The sequence below is a fragment of the Garra rufa genome, chromosome 20, assembly GCF_049309525.1.
Source record: "Garra rufa chromosome 20, GarRuf1.0, whole genome shotgun sequence".
Taxonomy (NCBI): domain Eukaryota; kingdom Metazoa; phylum Chordata; class Actinopteri; order Cypriniformes; family Cyprinidae; genus Garra; species Garra rufa.
In genome coordinates, this window is record NC_133380.1 from 41,405,089 (window position 1) to 41,429,386 (window position 24,298).

Genomic DNA, 24,298 nt, shown 5'->3' on the forward strand with positions numbered 1-24,298 from the left:
GAGCTCTAATGGGTGGAAGCTGCCCGCGCCACAGGCTTTTCCGAGACACGGAATGACCGAGGACATGACACTATGAATAATAGAGTTTGCTATGCATACACAAGGTGAAAAATGCCGCGTGCTACACACACAACGCTACGGGCAAAACTAAATGGAAAATCCTTGTGCTAGATTCCAGGAGAATCCAGCGGTTCGCGCAACATACCTTTTATTTCTGTCTTCACATGAAACAATAAATAATTTTGAGAGGATGCATTTCCTTCAGCTGGTTTTGCAACAAGACTAACCTATACAGCTGAAATACTACTTTTCATTCCAAAATGTTGTCTTTTTGCCACTTATATTAATGGAACAAATTGGAAAAGCAGATACTCTAGAATAGAGGGATAGAGTTGGTAATTGACGGTAATTATTAGGACACATGCCACATGGGCCACAGGGCTCTAGACTACAACTAAAATAGTTTCAGATGTGACAAAAAATGTGCATTTGGAGACAGTCGAGAGAACTGTTGGTTTGGTCCAATATCAACATGTTTTTTTTTTTTTTTTTTTTTTTTTATTACATCAAAAAAAAAAAAAAAACTGGTTACAATCTTACTGTCACCAGTAGGAGCAAAGTAGTTGCCAGGAAAAGACAAAAAATAATAATGATCATTATAGTTTTAAATAAATAAGTAACATTTTGAGAAAAAAATAAAATAAATAAAATGCTCAAAGTTCAAGGCACCCAATAATAGTATGTTCTTCTCGACTCTGTCAATATAATGCCACACAGTCCGTTCTTCAACGTCCAACTCAAACTATCTCCCAGATGGAAGAGAAAAGGGCCCCAAGGTTTGTTTTTAAGGGAGAAACTCAAGGCTTCAAATGGCATAATGTCCAATACACTCTTAGTCCAATATGTCTTTGTTGGTGAATTTTCAGAAATCCACTGTAGCAGTATGCTACGTCTGGCAGTAAATAATAAAATTTTGAGCAAAATACAGACCAGTGGGTCAAGATTCAGAGAGATTCACAATATGTTATTAATTTCTTGAACAACATCCGACCAAAATGCCTCAATAAGAAAACAGCCAAAAATACAATGAAAATATGTCAAAATCAACATGTTAAAACCCAGCGCTTCCTTAACACAACAAACACAGTGAAAATCCAATACAAGCACAAAAGACTCCTGTTATTGAGTCGAAAAGATTGAAACATCCTCAAGCTTAAGTGGTTTTAACTAGTGGTTGTAATCAAATCTAAAGTACCTTATTTGAAATGAACCAGGATCCAAACTGTGATGTGTACATAGGTTTCTTGAGCGATTGTTCATATGACAATATATAATTAAAGAACACAACAGATTTTTGTTGTAAAAAATAAATAATGGTATCAATAAACATCTGAATACTTTACAAAAAAAAATATTGAGGTGGAATTTGCCTGTAAAGGAAAGTTTGTTTGAATGGCGTATTGGAACCATTATCAACCCAACAATTGATGTATTTAGCTATCGCTCTTATGAGTCACCGAACTGTCGTATCAGTGGAAGTTTCGACTGCTTCCGTGCTGTGATTTCATTAAGCTTGTTTATTCGCTTTCTCTCTTGATGCAATTGCACAAGCCGACACCGACCAAACCAAGCTATTAATGGGCCACAAATGGCGCACCAACAAATAACATTCATTATCAGATCCAGTCATTAAGACGTTTTTCCTCTTTTCATTTGTTCAGGCTCTGTGAGTAAACACTAGCAAGGCGATGTCAAGTCGTGATTCTCAGCTCAGTGGCTAGCGGCACACATTAGTAACGGAGACTGGCGCATGATGAAATCAGCCGATCATAAGACGTGATATCTTCACCCCAACATACAGGGCTGTGGGGAGAGATGCAGTGGAGGGGAACTGGATTGGCTATCCGAAGAAATGAGGATGACCACAGCTCCAGACTCTGGCCTGTGCTAGTTTGCTGGAAATAGATTGTGGTTCAGTTTACTGTTTTTCTGATGTTTGATGGATTGTACATGTACTCTTGGCATTCTGACCCCTTTTTCTTTCTTGTTAAAACATTTGAGCTGTTTATTTTCATACAACGAAAGTAAATGATTATTTATACTGTCATGATTAATTATATTTTAATCATGATTACGATTTCTGCTTCACTTGATTAATTAAGTGTAATCCTTTGTGATATTTGCCTGCTGGTTATTTGTCCTGAAAATGTTTCATTCACATTTGCGTTATCTTGCATTGCTAAAAAGCCTTTGCAAGATTTCAGGCTTGTGGTTGCCAAAGGTCAAGCGTTTTAATTTTGCAATCAGAGCTTTTATCTTAAATGAATGCATTTGTTGCACAGTGTTTTAAATAACCTTCCCAACCTGGCAACCACACGTGCTTTCTCTGCACTGAGAAAAAGTGCTGATAATCTGGAAATATCAGCAAATTTATATTCTAATTGGAGTTCAGCAGTCTCCATTGAGATATTCTGCTCAACTGAAAGCCAGTCTGTTTTCTGTAAGCAAACATAAACTATAATAATCAGAACTTGAATCTTGACTCTATTGCATTGCTCTGCCAGAGGTTTTAATTTCATCCAAAAATAAAAATTGTCATTAAATCACCTCTATTCCATTTCAAAAGTTGCATGACTGTCTTTCTTCTGTAGAGCACAAAACAAATACTTGAGCTCATAAAATTGTGTGATGTTGAGTAAATAAATTCATTTTCATTACTGTGTGATCTATCCCTTTAAAACACATTTGTGCTTGTACTAAATAAACAATGGCACCTTCAGACATATAATGCCAAGTTTGATGCCAGTAGCAGCAAACACCACAGTTTTTTTTTTGTCATGTGTCAAAAAAGCTATCATATGACAGGAATCATATGACTAGGACTACAGCACAGAACTCTTATGGGCTACACATATAATAAGGTTACACAGTTTTCCATATCTATGATTTCGATGCTGTTTTATGTCTGACGATTGTGTTAGATTACATGTGGAAGCATCTGTTGTTTCGGTTTCTTCTTCACTTGTGTTTTGTAAATTCTGTTCAGAAGATGTGTAACAGCGCCCCTAGCGTATAACAATGAGAACACGGGTTCTCAAAGCACAAGTATAGCTCAAATATATTTTGACTTTAACTATAAGTCAAGTATACTTCAATGTCAAGTATATAAAGCATTTCTGAGAAGTACATAAAAAAGTATACTTTCCTATTTTAAGTTTGAAAGACATATACTAATAGCACACTTGAATAAACTTCTTTTTCGTAAGGGTACCATTGGAAATTTTACTTGTATGGAAAACTGAAGCTCTTGCTTAATCAAAGAATAGATTACACATACTTGAAACAACATGAGGGAGAGTAATACAGTATTTAGATGTACTATTCCTCTATTATTTTTATCAAAAGTGATTTTAATTTTCAAGAGAGATCATGCTAATAGTTAGCTAGCATTGACATCCTCAGAGACTCCGCAGGTCCCTGATTTCCCTACCTGTTGTCCAGGTGAGATGGCAACACTAACCCTTCCCTGCAGCTCCAGAGTGGTTTGTGAAGAGAGAGAGAGAGAGTCTCTTCAGTTAAATGTGATGACAAAAGAAGTGTCAGAGTGTGACAGCACTGCCACTCAGCCTGTCACCAGCATGTCATGCGTCCCTGATGTCTCCCTTGTTATTATTTTCGTCTTCGCCGTATAAAGCTGCAGAAAGAGAGTCGGTGGACGCAATAAGCTTAACTGAGGGAAGCAATAACTCCGTGGCTCTCTCATCAAATCAGCCCTGACTGAGGTGGAGCGATCAGCAATTGAAATCAGGGCCGAGAGGGCCGGACGAAAAGAGCTGAATTGACAAAATGTGAAATGTCATAACGCACAATAATAATAAAGGAATCAATGAGATGTTAGGCCACCGACTCGCGGTCGGAATATAAAAGAGGACGTTCGGAAAGGTGGCGGCGTTTAGGTGGGTTTTTAGAGATGGCGCATCTTAAGGAAAGTTGCATAGACAAGGTTGTTTCTGTATTTTAAACTTTGTCCTAGTGAAACTTTTGCAGTATTTGCGTTGGACTGGGAGTTGACTTCTGCTCATTTTGATCATTATTAGTGAGTACTCTGGTTTAAAGAGATTACTGAAATTACTGTCAATTTGTGTTTCAATTTTTTGAGCAAACTAGTTCTTTAAAAGTGTATGAGTGTTGCATGTGAATCTTGCAAGATTTTTGCATAATGATGGTTGCCATCAACTGTTTGGTTACTACCAATCTTCAAAATGTTTTGTCATTTGTGTTCCAAATGTTTGTGTGAACTATCACTTTGTAAAAGTGTAAAAGTGTTGCATGTGAATCTTCCGAGATTTTCACATAATGATGGTTTCCATCTATACTTGGTAGTAGTGAATGGTGTGCTGCTGTGGCAAGACATTTCTATTGATTCCATGTGACAAATATCTTTGACTCTACATCCAGTAATGGCCATGAGAGGCTGAAATCCATCTCTTTCCCTTTTCTTTCTTTCTCTACATCATTTTTCTCTCCCCCCTCATTCTGTTTTCTTTCTTTTGTTTTTAACTAAACAAATACACTGAGTGTGACCTATTTTTCGTCTGTGCAGAATCCCTGCCCTCTACGTGCCACTTGTACTTGCGTCTCACCTCCAGACTCAACAAACCTGATGTTTTTCCGCTCACCTCTGTCTGCTTTGTTTACACACAGATTTTCTAGCCAGTTGTCCAATTTCTTGGAGTGCCTGTTTGTGTTTGTGACTTTTGTGTTTGTAGGTTGCAGTCACCGTCCCATATTTGCCTTTTCTGTGATTATTTATTGATTGATCAAATAATATATTTCATATATTGTAATAAATATACCTTTTTATACAATAATATTATTACATACAGAGAGGAAAAAACATATTTGATCCCCTGCAAATTTGTGTACGTTTGCTCACTGACAAAGAAATAATCAGTCTATTATTTTAATGGTAGGTTTATTTGAACAGTGAAAGACAGAATAACAACAAAAACTTTAAAAAAAAATTATAAATTGATTTGCATTTTAATGAGTGAAATAAGTATTTGAACCTTTCGCAAAACATAAATTGTCAAAGGTCAAGCATTTCAATTTTGCTATCAGAGCTTTTATCTTGAATGAATGCATTTTAAATGTGTTTTAAATAAACTTCCCAACCTGGCAACCACACATGCTTTCTCTGCACTGAGAAAAAAGTGCTGATAATCTGGAAATATCAGCAAATTTATATTCTAATTGGAGTTCAGCAGTCTCCATTGAGATATTCTGCTCAACTGAAAGCCAGTCTGTTTTCTGTAAGCAAACATAAACTATAATAAATCTGAACGTGAATCTTGACTATATTGCATTGCTCTACCGGAGGTTTTAAGTTCGCCCAAAAATACAAATTTTCATTCAATCACCTCTTTGTCGTTCCAAAAGTTGTATGACTTTTTTTTTCTGTTGAACACAAAACAAATACCTGAGCCCATAAAATTGTCATTGTAGTCTGATGTTGAGTAAATTAATTCATTTTCATTATAGTGTGATCTATCCCTGTAAAACACATTTGTGCTTGTACTAAATAAACAATGGCACCTTGTTGTCAATCCCAGAGGTCAGATGTTTCTTGTAGTTGTCCAGCAGGTTTGCACACATCTCAGGAGGGATTTTGTCCCACTCCTCTTTGCAGATCCTCTCCAAGTCATTAAGGTTTCGAGGCTGACATTGAAAAAAACTTACATTACAAAACTTAAAATATTCACCATTAGCAGCTTTTAGAGCTCTGCATAATCTGGGCATCGAGCTGTCAGTTTATTCAAACATTGACTTGATATATTACTCCAAGCCTCCAAGGATTGCCCAAAGATGATTCACACTATGCTGATATCGTCCAAAACCACACTTTGCCAGGGGTGTTTCCAAACTTTTGGACGGCAGTGTGGGTCTACAATCTTGTCCCCGACATCCTTGGACAGCTCTTTGGTCTTGGCCATAGTGGAGAGTTTGGAATCTGATTGATTGATTGCTTCTGTGGACAGGTGCTCCTAATCTCAGCTTGTTACTCGTATAAAAGACACCTGGGAGCCAGAAATCTTGCTGATTGATAGGGGGTCAAATACTTATTTCACTCATTAAAATGCAAATCGATTTACAACTTTTTTGAAATGCATTTTTCTGGATGTTTTTGTTGTTACTCTGTCTCTCACTGTTCAAATAAACCTACCATTAAAATTATAGACTGATCATTTCTTTGTCATTAGGCAAATGTACAAAATCAGCAGAGGATCAAATATTTTTTCCCTCACTGTATATACCTGTATAATAATATTATTACCTTTACCTGTAACTGTAATACAGATCTTTCTTTTAATCATCGGTGTCCTTTAGCGAGTAAAAGTTCTTGACGCAGTAGTGCAGATACAGACATCAGCATGTCTCCAGGCTGGATTTAACCACGACCTCACCTATGTGTGGCAGCGGTTTAACCTTTGCGTGACTCTATTGGCATAAAGCTGGCAGGTATAGATCACCTCTGCCGTCCTCAGCTTTAAATATGCCTTCCCTCACTGATACAGAGACGCTTGTCCTTCAGCCTACTTTACGTGGAACGAATTGAGCTGAAAGCCACGGAGGCCTGAGCAACACCTCCCAGCGACTGGACAGGTAGAGCTTATCTGAACGCATGAGCACTCCAGGACATGATTAAATACCTCTTCTCATCTGTCTCTCGAGTGCTCACGCTCACACACAGATTATTACAAGAACTGCAATTACTGAGCTCTCAGAGAAGAGGGTTCAGTCCTTCCTTAGATTGTAGCTGCGTTTTACTCTTCAATGACAAACTTCTGTAATGTCATGTACAGTATCTAAAAAGATCTAGGTAGGGTTGCTGGTCATACAGGTTTTTGGTTTCTTCTGGTCTGGCTTGAGACCTGCAAGGAAACGTAAGCTGATTGAAAAATGATTTTTTTAAAAGGAAATCTATCTTTATCCAAATGAGCCAACAAACAGTGTTGGTATCAGCACATTGAGCCATGGTGCTCACTGGTGAGACAGGTTTGAGTCCAGCCTGCAACTGCCTCTGCCTGCTATTCTCCAATGAAAGAGCCAAAACGGTTTGGCTCTTCTGTTTTACCGGTTTTATAAGGAATGGCACTCATCAGCCTAGAAAACCTGCTAAACCCGCTAAGAAACCAGTACAGCACTGTAGGCTGGTTTAAGCTTCTACAAAATATCAAATGTTAAAATAACTAGTAGGAGCCCAAAAAACACTATAAAAAACTATAAAGCTCTTTTTCAACTGGCTTTGTACTGAATTGTAAGTTTCCACCTGCTAGTGTAAAATGTGTGTCTGAAATATTTCATTAAAGAAATCAAGAAACAGAACTGGTGTAAAATTACATCCTCGGCATTAGTTATATGTGATTTTACTGTCAATCTGTTAAAAGTTAGGCTGCGGAAGCTTGTAGGAAACGTTCACAGATCAAAATGTTAATGGTGAAATAATAACAGCACATTCAACTCTAATGCCATCTGCATCTGTATGAAGTCTCAGCTGAAGTGCAGCAGATCGATCTTAAGTAGGGAGGAATCACACTTTATTAAATAAGAAGCCGAATTGTTCTTGAGTAGAGACTTTCAAACTGTTCTTAAATACTGCGCAAAGCATTATGTTGGATTCTAACCTTTGTTATTTCTTCTTCCTTTCCATGTGTCCGCATTCTCCGATGGGACTGATGCTGTAACACAGGTAATACAGCTTCATCTAATTGTTCTTGAAGTGTAGCTTTCATGCTCTAAGAGAAGCCTCGTATGCTTTAAAGTGGGTCTGATTTCATTACTGAATATCAAATGTCATTTTATTTAAACTTTGATGTACTTTAGACTTGTCTCCATCTTGGATATAGTGTCTAAGGGCTGTCGTCTGTAGTCATGCTGAGTACCTTAATGCATTTCTTTAGCTTATCTGGTTTGTAGACATGAATATTAGTGAAATGAAATTCTTACAAGGTTTAATAAAGTTTAAAACATGCTGTACTTTAAGGAAGTCCCTGCTGCAATCTTGCTGATCTTGTTCTTAAGTTGTAATGCGTGCCAGATTGAGTTAGCATCGGAAACCCTGTGTCCATCTGAGGTGATGATGTTCAGAGAGAGATGGAGAGGGATAGGCTTGTGTGAAGTCTTCTGGTTTTCTTTAAGGAGACAGGAGCATCTGTTTTAAATGTCATATGAGTATACAAGCATCAGATTCACACACATTCAAATCAGAAATTCTGCTAAAAACATCTAAATGTCATTCTGTTATCAGCAGGGAACTCTAGAGTTTTAGGAAAACATTTTTTTTTATATATATAAAATCAAAATCCATGTTATAAGTGCTTGTTTTTAGGACTGCAAAGCAAACAAACAAACTAATAAATAAATCAGTGTGCTGCAAAATACTGTTGTTGCCGTTGTTGAAAGGAGAATATTAAAATTTTGTTAAAGTAAACTCACATTCATGCCATTTCAAACCTGACTGTTTATTTCTTGGAATACAAATTGAAATGTTTTGAGAATACTGCTCATTTCTAAAACTGAATTTTTTTTTATTACTGTCAAAAATGTTTTAGGTTGCTCGGTTATAAATTGCTTCATTTGAAGATTTTACAGCAAAAAATGCTTTTCTTACTTAGATGTTTTTTCTTGTTTCCAGCCAAAATATCTAAAAAAAATGAGCATGAAGCAGGATTTTCTAGACAAGTAAAAAATTATTTTGTTGTTTTTAGAAAAAACAAGTCAAAAATTAAGTGATTTTTTGCTTAGAACAAGTAAAATAATCTGCCAATGAGGTAAGCAAAAAAAATATTATTTCAAACAGAACACAAGATTATTTTTCATACCCTTGTTTCAAGCAAAAATGCACTTAATTTTAACTTTTTTTTTTTCTGAAAACAAGACAATCATTTTTCCTCATCTAGTAAATCCTATTTAGATATTTTGGCTGGAAACAAGACAAAAAAATCTAAGAAAAGCATTTTTTGCAGTGTTTGCGAGTATTTGGACATCTTTGAGTTGGACTGTTCATGGTTAATGTGATGAACCGAACTGACTTCATGCATGCACCAAGCCAGAAGCAGAAGTCCAGGAAAAACAGCAACAAGAAATAACTCTCTTAGATCATAAGACATGCTGCTCCATCTTGCCATGCACTGTAGTGGAAATCTCTAGCTGGCATTGCAAAAGATTTCTTTCATGTTCGTCATTCCTGTGAAGAGTGAAGCTATTTCGGAGAAACCGCTCTAGAATCATTTCCTAGCAGATGCTTCTTGGTTTGATTTAGTTTCACATGTGTTCAGTTCATACATTTTTAAGTGTGGCTTAAGTATCCAGATCCTTTTTGCAGCGACTATACGTGAATCGCTGCTTTTCAGATGTTTGTACACAAATAAGATGCTTAAAATAGAATGCGGCTCTATCAGATCAAACGCCGTTTCAGCGGCGTCTCGCTAGCGTTACTGGGAAGGTTGGAGAGGAAAATAGAGGACGAGAGGAAGACAGATGCTCTTCATTTCTGTCTCTTGCTCCATATGAAATAGTGGCATTAGAATGCTGGAACCCGTCTGTGCTCAGAATTATAGATCAGATCACGTCCCACGGCTCCCTCACACCGCGACCCGCGCTGACCCGCCGCCTCTGGCCTGATGAGAGTCCTTGAGTGGGCTGAGGAGGAAGGTCAGCACCCTCCTCCTCTTCTTTTCTTCTTCATGGCAAAGTAAACTTCTGGCCCTTCGGAAGAGGGCTTCAGATTGCAGTTAGCTGTTCCCGAGTAATGGAGAAGAACATACTTTATGTTGAGTAATGCGCTGCTATTAGATTATATGCACAGGATTTTGTTTCAGTTTTGGATTGTAATGATATTAGCTCTCTTTCCAAACCTTTAGAGCTACCTTGTTATCTACTTCTCCATACCTTCTGAGACACCTGAGCGTCATGGAACCTCGTAAGTGACTTTGGAACGTTCATGTCAGCCTTCTTTATGGCAATCAAGTCAGAAATACAACTGATCACAAAAATTGTTTGAGTGAACTCTGCCAGAAATGATTACTTTTAATCAGGAAGAATGTTGTTTTATAAACCTACTTTCAAATTTCTATGTGAAAGAAATGCTGTTCTTTTGAATGTTCTTTTTTAAAAACATATCACGGTTTCCACAAAAATATTCAGCAGCACAGTTTTCAACATTGATAATAATCAAAAATGCTTGTTGAGCAGTAAATCAGCATATTAGAATGATTTCTGAAGGATCATGTGACACTAAAGACTGGAGTCATGATGCTGAAAATTCAGCTTTGATCACTGCTAATTAATTACAGTTTAAAGTATGTTAAAATAGAAAACTGATATTTTAAATTTTAATAATATTTCACAATATTATGTAATGTACATATGTGACCCTGGAGCACAAAAGCAGTCTTCAGTAGCACGGGTATATTTGTAGCAATAGCCAACAATACATTGCACGGGTCAAAATGATCCATTTTTCTTTTATGCCAAAAAATCATTAGGATATTAAGTAAAGATCATGTTCCATGGAAATATTTTGTAAATGTCCTACTGTAAATATACACTACCGTTCAAAAGTTTGGGGTCAGTAAATTTTTTTTTAAAGAATTGAATACTTTTATTCACCAAGGATGTGTTAAATTGATAAAAAGTGATAGCAAAAATGTATATTGTTAGAAAATATTTACATTTTGAAGAAAGGCTGTTATTTTTAACTTTTAATTAATCGAAGAAACCAAAAAAAAAGTATCACAGGTTCCAAAAAAATATTTGGTAGCACAACTGTTTCTAATATTGATAATTCTAATAATAAATCAGCATATTAGAATGATTTCTGAAGGATCATGTGACACTTAAGACTGGAGTAACAGCTGATAAAAATCCAGCTTTTCATCACAGGAATACATTCTATTTTAAAGTATGTTAAAATAAAAAAAACATTATTTTATATTGTAAAAACATTTTGCAATATTACTAGTTTTTTCTGTATTTATAATCAAATAAATGCAGCCTTGATGAGCAGAAGAGACTTCTTTAAAGACTATTACTGACCCCAAACTTTTGAACGATAGTGTATCAAAACTTAATTTTTGATTAGTAATATGCATTGCTAAGAACTTCAATTGCACAACTTTAAAGGTGATTTTCCCAATATTTAGATTTTTTGCACCCTCAGATTGCAGACCTCACCCAAATATTGTCATATTCTAACAAACCATGCATCAATGGAAAGCTTATTTATTTAAATTTCATTTAATTAGATGATGCATTCTCAAAAAAAACTGACCCTTATGACTGGTTTTGTGGTCCTGGGTCACATATAATAATCAACATTTGTCTCAACACTTCCACCATCTTAGATGAGGTTTAATGTACAGTTATTAAATTATATGTACGGAGTCATGTTTCAGTCTTGTAATGACATTCACAGTATTTAAAACCTAGTAAGCTGTCTTGCTTCTTAAAGCCTTGCTTTCAGGGCACTTAACCATTGTGGAATCTCATAATGACTGATTTATTTGATATAGCACTATTTGATATTTGTCTCATCTTGTCCACAACTGCATTCTAGGATTTTCCTCTCCATGAAGGATATATGCAGCACTGCCTATTGTGGCCTAAATGAGGTATTTAAGAAAGCAATTATGTTGTTTAGCGTTTGGAGCTGTCTCGGCGTGCGTCTACTTTGCCTTAAAATGTTTCAATTTCCCAGGTAGGATTTCAGCACTGTAAAGTTTGGTAGACAAATGATTACAGAATAAGGATCAAATTAAATTATCCGGATTACATTCACAGAAAGCAATTTCTCTCCATTAAAATCTTTCAGAGCAGCCACGTTTTATAGGCCTGGAAATCACATTTTACAATTACCTGATATTTCTGAGCTTTTCCGTGTCTATAGGAGCTCGAGTGTCTTGTTTCAATCCAAACATTGACACACAACATAATGGAATCTGTGCTGGAGAGATTTCATCTTCTGCTCTCCGGTGTTTTAAAGGCGTGTTAATCAGGAAGAAGGTCGCTAATGCTGCTGTCACCTTTCTGTGATCCAGGCTTAATACTTACTCTAGCACATTTTCTCTTGATTTAACACCTCTGAGATAGACCGTGAGCACTGCCCAAGCTCATTCTAATGCTAGCTAATTGCCTTTGTTCTGAGGAGAGATATTTCTCTGCCTCGTGGCGACGTGTTTGTGTGCATGTGATGCATTCGACCCCCTGTGGATGATGCTTCACTGCAAAAAATAACTCTTCATTACTGTTTTTGACTTGCTTCAAGTACAAATATTTCTGAACATTTTCATCAATTGTACTGTATAAACATGTTCAGAAGTTTGGTTTAGTAATGTTTTTAAAATAAGTTTATATCTGCATTAGTTTAATAGAAAAAAGAACATTTGAAACATTTAATATTATTATAAATAATATTACGGAATATTATTACAGCTGTTTTCTACATAATTCTGTCAAACTATAACATATTCCGTGATCAAAGCCCAATTTTCAGCATCAATACTCTGGTCTTTAGTGTCACATGATCCTTCAGAAATCAAAATTTTTAGATAACAATGTAAAAGACTCTTTAGCAATTTAATGCACCTTTGCTGAATCATTGTGTTTTAAAAATGCGTGTAAATCTACAAGTGGGCCAAAGACAAAAAAGGGTTTAAGCATGAAAACAATACGCGTAATACCGCTTTAAAGTGTTGTTTTTCCAAAAAAAAAAAAAAAAAAATGTTTTTTGTTTAATTTAATTGCATTTTTGTTTTTGTTTTACTGAGCAAAAAATAAATATCATACAGTTTCCCCTACTTTACAGAAGACACCCACTAAAATGTCATTCAGTGTCAATCTTGTCAGGGATATTTACATCAAAAATCAATTCATGACATATTAAAAGAAAATTACTTTCAGCCCAAATACTAATTAGTTGTAATTCTACATATCCTAGGTTTTGCCCAGTTGTCAGTAAGATTTTTTACTCATTTAAAACACAATAAAATTTAATATTTTAATATTCTAAGTCAGAATAAGCATGTTGTTTGCATTTTTGCATAGATATGGTGTTACACTGAATGACAATGTAACATTCTTTCAACCAAAATGTGACATTTTAAATTCAAAAATTCAAATTCAAATTGTATTTGTCACATACACAGTCATCCACGGTATGATGAGAAGTGAAATGCTTATATGACTGCTGATGACCTAAAATTTAAAAACAAAGACAAAGAAAAACAAAGAAAGTTCCAGTGTAAAATATAAAATAGAGAAATAAGAGAATTTTACAAAATAAGATAATTTTAGCAATATAGAGAATATGGAAATAAACTATTTATTAAAAATGTATTTTCAAAATGTATTTGAAACCTTAAAAGTACTTTACTTAGATTTAATATGCTTTCTATGGACATAAAATCTCTTTTGTAAATTTCTTTTGATGTTGACAATGCATATTTATAATGCGTCTATATACAGTATACTGTACAGTATATATAATTTATACACTGTATACATTATACTGACTTTCTGCAAATCTTATTTTCTGCAATGTCTCGTGATCATCCTCCAGAAATCGTAATAGCTTTAAAGAAAAAAAGAAAAAGGCAGAGTTTTCAAATAACCATGAAATTAATATCTCCTTAACATTTATTTTTCCATCTCTCTTATTTCCTCCGTCTCTGTCTACTCATCAGCTCATTTGAAAGCTGCTCTATAACCCGGCCGCGGACGGTTTGAAATCCACGCTTTGACTTAATGAGGCGAATGAAAAATGGTGGTTCTAGCAGAAGCAGCGCTGCTGAGATTCAGGCTGCTCTAATTAAATAGCGGAGGAGCGCGTGTGCCGTTATGAGCGTGCCGCCGCATGCAGGAAGACCTCGCTGCCATAAATCAATGAGGAGAGTCTTCCTTCTCTCCTGACTCTTAAGTGGGGTCAGCTCGGCTCTTTTCTCAGGCACGCCGTCTCAAGGTCACCTGTGATCTGAGCGTTTGTCACTTAATGATGTTTAACTGTCATTAGACTCGCACTGAGAGAGGTGTGTGCGTGTGTTCAAGTCAAGTCTTCTGCTTTGACTTTTGACGGTTTTTTTTTGCAGTTTATTCCTTTATTTGACGTTGCATTGGCCTGGTTGAAAAGCTGATTTGATCGTGTGTGATGCTCGTATGTGTTAGCATGTGAGCGCTGGCACGGACTACATCGGTGAGCAGTGTCAGACTCTCCTCATTAGAGTTACACTGTGCTAAATTATTCAGTGCATTTAGCACTTAGTGGTTCTCTTCTCCAGCCATTAGATTAGTCTGGTTAGTCATGTCACACTAAAACAGGTCACCCCAGGGAGATGAGACAAAGAGAGAGAGGCATTAGCGCTACTTAAAGACCGAATAAAACCAGATTTCGTTGCAACAGGAGCCCTAGAGTAGATATTCCAGTAACCTCCGTGTGTAATGACTGAGGCCTGCTCTCTGTTCTAAGTGAATCAGCTCAAAATAGCGCACCGCCATGTGGTTCATGCAAAATTGGTTGAGTTTTATATATTTTAATATATACATTTTTTATTATATATGCAAAGATGTAAACATCTTTTTCCACAAATTTTGTATGTATGCAAATTGAATAACATCCAACACTCTTCAAAATGAAGGTGCTTTAAGAAGAACCTTTTTGTCTAAATGGTTCCATAAAGAACCTTTAACATCTGAGGAACCTTTCTGTTGCACAAAATGTTCTTTGTGGCAAATAAGGTTCTTCAAATTGTAAAAAGGTAAGAAAGAGATGGTTCTTTAAAGGCCGTTTGACTGAATGGTTCTTTGTGGAACCAAAAATGGTTCTTCTATGGCATTGCTGTGAAGAACCTTTTAAAGCACCTTTAGTTTTAAGAGTGAAGGTACACCTTTCTAGTAATTGTGCATTTAATTCTCATATTGCATTTTCAGAAGTTTTGGAATATTATCAAATTTGTCCCTACCGAAACAGTAGGGCTGATTTTGACAAGGTAAAAAAGAATGTTTTTCACTCTACCATCAAGAAATTTTAACCAAAGTATGTTATAGACTTCTCATTAAGACCCTAGAGAATTATATCAACTTGTGGAAAATGGGCATCCGATGACCCCTTTAAAACAAGCAAAAGTATCTGACAGTGGGGTAAGAAAAATAATTTTAAATCAAAGGCTAAACAAGATTATTTTCCTTGGCCCATTAGTAGATACACTGTAACCGATTTTTGTAATTTGAACAGTATTTTACTGTAATATCTACAGTAAGATACTGTAAAATGTATATACAGTATTTTACTGTAAACTGCAAAGGATTATGGGAAAATATATGATCACTACTGTAATTCTCCACTACTGTAAATCCGTTTACAGTAGTGAACTTGCCCGCGAAAAATTGACCAATGGCAAGGGAGATTTTTTTTTTCTCCTGTTGAGAGGAAGTGGCGGTAAAAAGGACAAAAGAGAAATGTTGCATCAATAACACGACAAAAAGGTTAGTATATTATTTCTGTTTTATGAAAAACTGAACAATTTTAATTTGTTTTCACTTGTTAACAGCAAACTAACAATATTCATCGTGTTTTTCATGTCGGTAGCCTTTTTTTTCTGACTGGCGGCCGGGGCGCCGCCATAACGGTGAAAACATGGACTGGTGAGTAAATTAAGGTGACCTATATTAGTCGAAATAAACTTTATTTAAACTGAGAAACACGTTTGTATATTCGGCTGCCCTTTAATGCAAGTTAGTTCGTCTGACGAGCCCTTACTCAAGCTTAACAGCAAACTGAGGTGAAATACTGAGGTAAAGTGCGTTAAGCAACACCACTGTTTCTGTGGAGATTTTAAACTGTATTTTCAAGCCCTTCTTTTGCTTGTCATTTTCAAGTTTCTGGTCTGGATGTCGTCTGTAACGTCGGAGCGCGGAGGTGTATTTTGGATCTTCTTCTGTGAATGACTGCCATAGTATCGACGATAATGAACTGGTAAGCTAATAATGTCAGTAAGCCGAAGTTGACAAACTTAACGTTAGTCACAGAGCAGCATAATATCTTTTAAACGCTGCCTCTTTATAGCTGGCAAGGTAATTCTCTTCAAATGATGTTTAAGTAAGAAATGTGTGTATGAATGTCGTATGTAACTTTATAGACGGTCCCTTCAGTGACAGACGTGACATAAACAGCGCGCTAACATGAAACACTGAGGTAAAACTGAACACCGCGGTTAACTGCATCTTTTGTGTTTTATTTTCAAGTTTGTGGTCTCGTGGTCATGTCGTCTGCATCGGAGGTGTATTAGAGTCTTTTCTGGTGATTGCCGTCGTCGCGGTGCAAACAACAGGTGAGCTTCCCCTTTCATCAATTTAACTAAGTTAATGTTAACGTTACTAATTTAGCCAAATTAGCCACAGGCTGCTGTTCTCCACTGACTTGCAGAACAGGTTAACCTTTTAAAGAGAGTAACGGGCTAGCAATATATTAATATAACAAGTTTTGCTAATAAATATTATAAATGTTTATTTTATTAAAAATGTAGATTTTATTACTGTACAGTAGTTGTCTTTTCTGATCATAAACTATAGTAACACTAAAAGGGTGTTGTGTCACTGTCTGTTACAGGAGATTTCTCCAAGCACTAACTGGATGCTGACCATCAGGGGCAGAATCATCATACAGCCAGCTGTCCATTTTACAGACATGCAGAATCAGGTAACCCAAAACATTTTTGTTTTACATTGCATTTACATTCATGCATTTTTCAGATGCTTTTATCCTAAGCAAGTTATATTGTATTTAAAGTACACATTTGAAAGGTATTTATTTCCGGGGAATGTTTTTTATTACCATGTCTTGTCACATCAAGATTGAGTTTGCATGCACATTAAAATTATTTCTATTAAACCAGCATTTAAACAGCAAAATGCAGCTGCTTCAGGTATCTTTAACTTACTGTAACCTTTAAATTCATAATAGCAATCTTACCGTCTGTCAATTTACATTATTGTTACTGTAAAGCAACAATTAGAGATTTTTAATCATAGTAGGCTTATTATATGCACAGACTTTCTAGGAAACACACGTTTAGAATGTTTATATGAACAGATTAGTTAGCATTTAGCATGGTCTGTGGCAGACTTTTGAGTGTCAGGGCAACAAAATTCAATAAACAAGAATGTAATATTAAGTGATTTAAATCATGAAGAAAGTATTGTCTTTGTGCTCCATTTAGTAAAAACGGTTCTTAACAAAGCCATGTTGTGCATCTCTGCACACAGCAGTGTTTCATTACTGAATGAATTTACCTTTTTTAAACACCTAGAATCAGTGACTTACTGACCCATTCATAAAATTCTTTATAAAAAATTTCAAGAAAAAGTTTCTTCAGTTTTTTTTCTTACTACTGCGTTCGTATGTAGTATATCATTTTTTTTTAAATGCATACAGCACCAAGTTTGACAGTTGAGGCAAATTCTTTAAACACTGTTTTTCTTGTGCTTGCAGGTTTGTTCAGACAGTCAACCTTTGTGGCAGCAAATGCATTGACAGTCACAGATCAGATGGACTTCTGGAAAGAGGGTGCAAACAACAAGCATCAGCCTGAATCCCATTCTGCCGTTTCTCATCAGAGAGCTTGTCAACTTTGACTCAAAACTACTAAAATTTAACACAACACAAACACATTTTTACTGTATGATTTTATTTTATTTACACTACCAGACAAAGCTTTTGAACAGTAAGATTTTAAATGTTTTTAAAGAAGGTCTCTTCTGCTCACTAAGCCTGCATTCATTTGATCCAAAGTACAGCAAACACAGTACACTTTTGAACCATTTTTATTATTTAAAATAACTGTTTTCTTTTTGAATATATTTTAAAATGTAATTTATTGCTGTGATCAAACCTTAATTTTTAGCATCATTACTGCAGTCACATGATCCTTCAGAAATCATTCTAATAATTTGATTTTCTGCTCAAAAACTATTATTATGATGTTGCTGAAATTATTATAATGCTAAAATAAATTTTTTTTTCAGGTTTCTTTGATGAATAGAATTTTCAGATAAACAGCATTTATCTGAAACACAAATAGTTTGTAACATTATGAATGTCTTTATTATCACTTTTGATCAATTTAAATCATCCTTGCTAAATAATATCTTTCTATTCATCAAAGAATCCTGAAAAATCTAAAAATTAAATAATGTTTATCAGCATACTAGAATGATTTCTGAAGGATCATGTGATACTGAAGACGAGTAATGATGCTGAAAATTCAGCTTTGATCAAAGGAATAAATTAAATTTGGATCAAATTAATGCAGGCTTGGTAAGCAGAAGAGAATTCTTTAAAAAAATCTTAGTGTTCAAAAACTTATGACTGGTAGTGTACTTACTTATTTTTGCTTTTCAGTATGTGTATGTTTGCCATGATACAAAGTCTCTGTACTTTTAAAAAGAAAATGTTCAACAATTAAAAAGAATATTATCAGAACTAATGCTTATGAGTTATTGTGATTTTTATGGGTTGGGGTGGTAAAAATCTTGAATTACAGTGCTGTAGGTTAATTGGATTGTTTTTACAGGTAAAAAATGTTTAAAATAAATGAAAATAAACTCTATAGTACTGATACTGTAATTGAAAATACAGTAAAAATACTGTAATTGAAGATACAGTAAAAACACTGTAAATTAAATTACAGTAAAAATAATGTATATGAAATTACAGTAAAAATACTGTAAATGAAATTACAGTAAAAATACTGTAAATGAAATTACAGTAAAGACCTTTTAGTACTGTAAATGCACTTACAGTATTAATACTGTAAACATTTTTACAGTAACTTACTGGCATCCAGCTGCCAGTAAGTTACTGTAAAATTTACAGCAAACTTTTTACAGTGTATTTTTGCTTGTTTTAGGCAAAACTAACCAAATTTGGGTGATGTTTTTCAGGAAATATAACATAATATCTTAAGTCATTTTACTCGTCAAGTAAATGCATCCTGATTCAAGAATTCTTAGATATTTATACTAGAAAACAAGACAAAAATACTAAGGAAGAAAATCTTTTATTCAGTGCAGTGATTATATCTGGTGTTTGCTAAGGCTGCACTCAAGGTTTTAGGGTATTAAGGTAGGGCCACTTTTCCATCTTCCTCATGCTGCTTTTACACCGGGTTCAAGTTGGACATGTGAGTTCAGCACACTGACTAACAGAAAACCGCTTGGTTTAAAGTTCGGTGTGAGATTGGAAGCCTGCCAGTTTTTATTCTTATAGTATTTTTACAAAATAAATCTATTAAACAGAAATAGCACCTTAAGATAAATAAAGTAATATGGAAACAGTTAGCAGTTCTCAGTATCATTTCTTGCTCTTGGTGACAAGATAATATGGTTACCATGGTAATTTCTTTGTAAGGGAAACACGTTGGCCAAATCTGTCATTGGAGCTCTTGAATGATTTATCACCAGCTGAAAGCTGCTCTGCTGAAGCTGCAGTGAACTCCTGATGTTAGCCCTCAGCTGTAAGCATTGAAACAGGTTTGACACCTGTGATACCAGTTATCATGTCCCTTTATATTCTTCAAGTGTAAACCCATTAGCTGCACCTCTACAAGTCACCTTAGTCCGTCCGACAAGGAGAAAAGTAATTGATTCTCCTGACGCTTCATAATAAACACGTGAATCAGCCTAAAGGAGGTTAGCGGCATGCTAGCGAGAGAAAGCGGCCGTGAAAACCACACCGACGGCTTTAGATTTGGGTTGTTGAAATCCGGCCCTGTCCGTCCAGTGTCCCGCAGAGCTAAACCCCAGCCAAACACGCTCTAGCTTCAGTTCTAGCACCGAAGAGCGCTGCTTTAGCTGGAGTTAGCCTGTGCCAAATGGCTTTATTCTTCTCTCTCCCTCTCTGACACTCTTCAGAAAGCAGAACATGGTTAATTAAGCCGATCATCAGCATTGCTAATTAGCTGTGCCCTGTCAAGTCCTCAACACACATCTATTGGCAAGCATTGGAATTTTGTGTGTTCATCCATGAAATCAATGGAGGGAGCCTGGAGTGTGTTGAGATGGAGAGAAAGGAAGAGAAAGCAATGCGAAAGCGGTGTGTTTACTCCAGGACATTAAGAGGCTGTTAGTGGCTTTCACAGGGTTTGCTGGACTCTCTATTAATGGAGGATCCATTCACACTTCTGAAGAGATTTTTTTGGTTAAATTTTCCAAGATTATATGAAAAGGGATAGTTCACTCTCACAAAATAAAGATGCTGCCATTATTTGCTCACCCTCATGTTGATCCAAACCATTCATTCTTTTGTGGGACACAAGGTTCGTGTGTGTGTGTGTGTGTGTGTGTGTGTGTGTGTGTGTGTGTGTGTGTGTGTGTGTGTGTGTGTGTGTGTGAGTGTGTGTGTGTGTGTGTGTGTGTGTGTGTGTGTGTGTGTGTGTGTGTGTGTGTGTGTGAGTGTGTGTGTGTGTGTGTGTGTGTGTGTGTGTGTGTGTGTGTGTGTGAGTGTGTGTGTGTGTGTGTGTGTGTGTGTGTGTGTGTGTGTGTGTGTGTGTGTGTGTGTGAGTGTGTGTGTGTGTGTGTGTGTGTGTGTGTGTGTGTGTGTGTGTGTGTGTGTGTGTGTGTGTGTGTGTGTGTGAGTGTGTGTGTGTGTGTGTGTGTGTGTGTGTGTGTGTGTGTGTGTGTGTGTGTGTGTGTGTGTGTCCTGACAATGACAGTCAGTAGGGACCCTATTGAATGGACAAAAACAGTTGAAACAGCTTTTCTTTTGTGTTCCACAGAACAAAGAAAGTCATGTAAGTTTGATGAGTAAATAATGACAGAATCTTCGTTTTTGGTTGAACTACCCTTTAGCTACAGATGTAAGTGCTAATATGTCTTCAGTATTACAGGTATATTTGTAGCAATAGCCAAAAATACATTGTTTGGGTCAAAATGATTGATTTTCTTTTATGCCAAAAATCATTAGGATATTAAGTAAAGATCATGTTCCATGAAGAGATTTTGTAAAATTCCTATTATAAATATATTCAAATATATCAAAACTTATTTTTTGATTAGTAATATGCATTGCTAAGAACTTCATTTGGATCATTATAAGAATTTTCACATTTTTTGCCGAAATATTGTCCTATCCTAACAAACCACCCAACAATGAAAAGCTTTTTAATTCAGATTTCAGATGATGTATAAATCTCAATGTCAAAAAATTTACCCTTATGACTGGATTTGTGGTCCAGGGTCACATATTGAGTAAATCGGTGAAATTTTAATGCATTTTAATAGCAGTGAAATTTCATAAATTCTTTTCAGTATGAATGAAATATAATTGTAATGTTTCTTCTGTTGTAGCTTTTAAAAATGAATTACATAAATCACTTTATAATGCATTTTTATCCATACTAAAAACAGCATAGTCTTTAGTAAGAGAACAAAACATTTATTTACTTATTTATTAGATTTTTTTTTTAGAGATATATTCATTTTTTTTTAAGTTACAAGTTATCAAGTACCATTAAAATATTTTTTGTAAAATTAACTATGATGTTATATTAGTGCCAAAAACTTATTTAGCCTTTTCCTTATCTCACACACTTTTGAGACTGAATTTTATTGATAAACATGAATATGTACGCCTATTGATGAGCCATTACAGCATAAAAATTGATCACTTTTTTGATCTAAAAGTGAAAGTTTAAATGGACCAAGAGTGCGTTGTATAAAGATTTTGAATGCGTTATGAATGCATTATTTTAAATTGAAAATGTAAAAAACAAAAAGCAGGACACATCACTGGATATTACTGGTTGCCGTAGAATATTTTAGTTATAAAACAGTTGGCAATTATTCAATTTTTGGCTACTTACATTTTACACTGTTACCACTGTATCAGGTTAAATTCATCTTCAGCTTCTGTGAAGAGTAAAGACTGCCTTATACTGTATGTTGTGATTGGCTATTTCTGGTGTCATTTTAGATTAAACTCATTCTGGTATGAGGTTTCCAAGTTCAGCAAGGTGCACTGGATCAAATATCCCGTAAATTCTAATAATAAAAAATATAATAAAATGGTATTTTTAGTATTATTAATTTATGGTGTAGTGATACTAACAGCTCTGTTCTTTTGTGAAAACTCTTTTGACTGTTCTTTGTCTTGTTGCGTTCTCCTTCCTTTGTTCTTTCCGTCCCACCCCCACACACATTAAATATAGGCGACGTACAGGTAATGTATTTAGCCTCAGCGCCGAGCAGAAAGAGACGTGTGTCATGTCCTCATCCTCCTAAATTGCTTTCATGCTTAATTGTGTGAAGTTGCGTGCGTGCGAGTGCTCTTTCTCTCTGGCTCGCTGGAGTCTGTGGCGCTGTCATCCTCACTAAAGCGACAAGCAGAAAATTAATTAATCCATCTCTGGTAATAGCACCTCTGCATTTAGCATCCAGCTTTCAGCGCTGAGGCTCTGTAGGGTTGAAGCATTCTGCCTTAAATTGAATCAAAGAATCTTTCCTCGCTTCTCCCGCTGTGGCGCGTTTAAAGGAGCTTTTCAGTCGTGGTTCATTGGAACATAAGAGTCAATTTAGCAGCAGGTGACAGTGCGAGAATCAGGGTCACCCGCGAGACAGGAGAGACACAGTGCCCACTCACCTATGGGGCGCGTCACACTCCACAGCCCTGCATCCAAACCCGGTGAGCTTCCGTGCCACTTACTGCCTAGACAGCTGCTATCTGAGGGAACGTCTTCATCCGAATGGAGTGGTAGTGACAACGTGCAGAATGTGCAGCACAAAATAGCATTATTTCCAACTGAGATTGACATGTAGCTCAGCCAGCCACGCTTAGAATAAAAATACATAGTGTACACGCAAATATGGGCTGACAACTGTGTATGTTTAATTAGAATGAAGTAGGGCTGGGTGATAGGACCAAAAACATGATCACAATATTTTTTTTTATTTTTAAATATCATACAATATTTACATTTATCACAATATAAATGTACCTTTAATGAGGAAGGAAATGCTTTCCGCAGTTGAATGAATGTAAACCGAACTATAAACTTCATAGAGTAGCTACCTATGAATTTAAGGCCTCATGACATCCATTTTACTTTTCCCCAAATTCTGGGTTTTTCTTTTAATTTTTTCTTTATTCTGTGCTTTATGATATAATACATATTTATATATAATACAGTCATAAGTAGCACAGGTATATTTGTAGAAATAACCAACAATACATTGCATGGGTCCAAATTATAATTTTTTATTTTATGTCAAAAATCATTAGGATATTAAGTAAAGATCATGTTGCATGAAGATATTTTTCAAATTTCCTATTGAAAATATATCAAAACTTATTTTCTGATTTGTGATATGCATTGCCTAGAACTTCATTCAGACAACTTTAAAGGCAATTTTCTCAGTATTTTGAGAAATATTTTCAGATTCCAGATTTAAATAGTTGTCCATCAGCCAAAAATTGTCCTGTCCTATCAAACCACGCATCAATTTAAAAAAAATAAAAACCTTTATGACTGGTAATTGTGGTCCAGGGTCACAATTATCATCAAAAAAGGTATCTAATGAAATTAATTAATAAAACAAACAATTTAATAAAAAAAAAACTCATCAAACCAAGGCACTCAAAAATCTTCTTAGTAAGAATAAAAAGCCTTTATTCACATGGCTTTACAATTAAAAACATATAACATGCACCGTTGCCTTCATCAGGGTGTCGGTTTGCAAACACACTCAGAATCCATTTAAACAATCAATTTATCACATGACATGGTCACCTGATTAGGTATCAAGACAACACAGAGACATACTTTTCTCAATTATAATCCTACCCAATAAATGAGTTTATAATAATTCAAATGAAAAAAGAAAATAACCTATAAATATAAATTTCAATAGAATTTTGAAAAAGTACAAAAAAAAAAAAAACACAATTACATAGAAAACATTCAGATCAGTTACAAAAAAGGAGAAAAACCCAATTCTCCATTTAAACCTGGGAATTGAGTTGCTTTCAATGTATAAATCCAAAAGGACTCTCTCTGTTGTAACCTTTTTATTCTATCTCCTCTCCTACTTGACCTCGGAACATGCTCAATACCCACTATTTTCAATGTCCTGGGATTACCATGATTTTTATCTCTGTAATGTAAGGCCATGGGGTAATGTGGATTGCAGATTCGTATAGCATTTTTATGTTCTGCCAATCTCAGCTTCAATTTCCTTTGTGTCATCCCTAAGT

General features: G+C 35.5%; 1 protein-coding gene and 1 long non-coding RNA gene across 3 annotated transcripts in view; both read left to right on the forward strand.

Moving 5' to 3' along the window:
* The window catches only part of LOC141293553 (receptor-type tyrosine-protein phosphatase gamma-like), a 269,885-nt gene that overhangs the window by 137,938 nt on the left and 107,649 nt on the right, over window positions 1–24,298 (forward strand). The gene's annotated exons all lie outside the window — the stretch shown is intronic.
* LOC141294231 (uncharacterized) lies at window positions 15,265–18,041 on the forward strand. 2 transcript variants are annotated; one of them, XR_012340907.1, is made up of 5 exons: window positions 15,265–15,696; window positions 15,931–16,027; window positions 16,297–16,382; window positions 16,661–16,750; window positions 17,543–18,041. It is a non-coding gene; the product is annotated as an uncharacterized lncRNA (long non-coding RNA). The 2 variants fall into 2 exon arrangements; XR_012340906.1 differs by having other exon boundaries at window positions 15,265–16,027.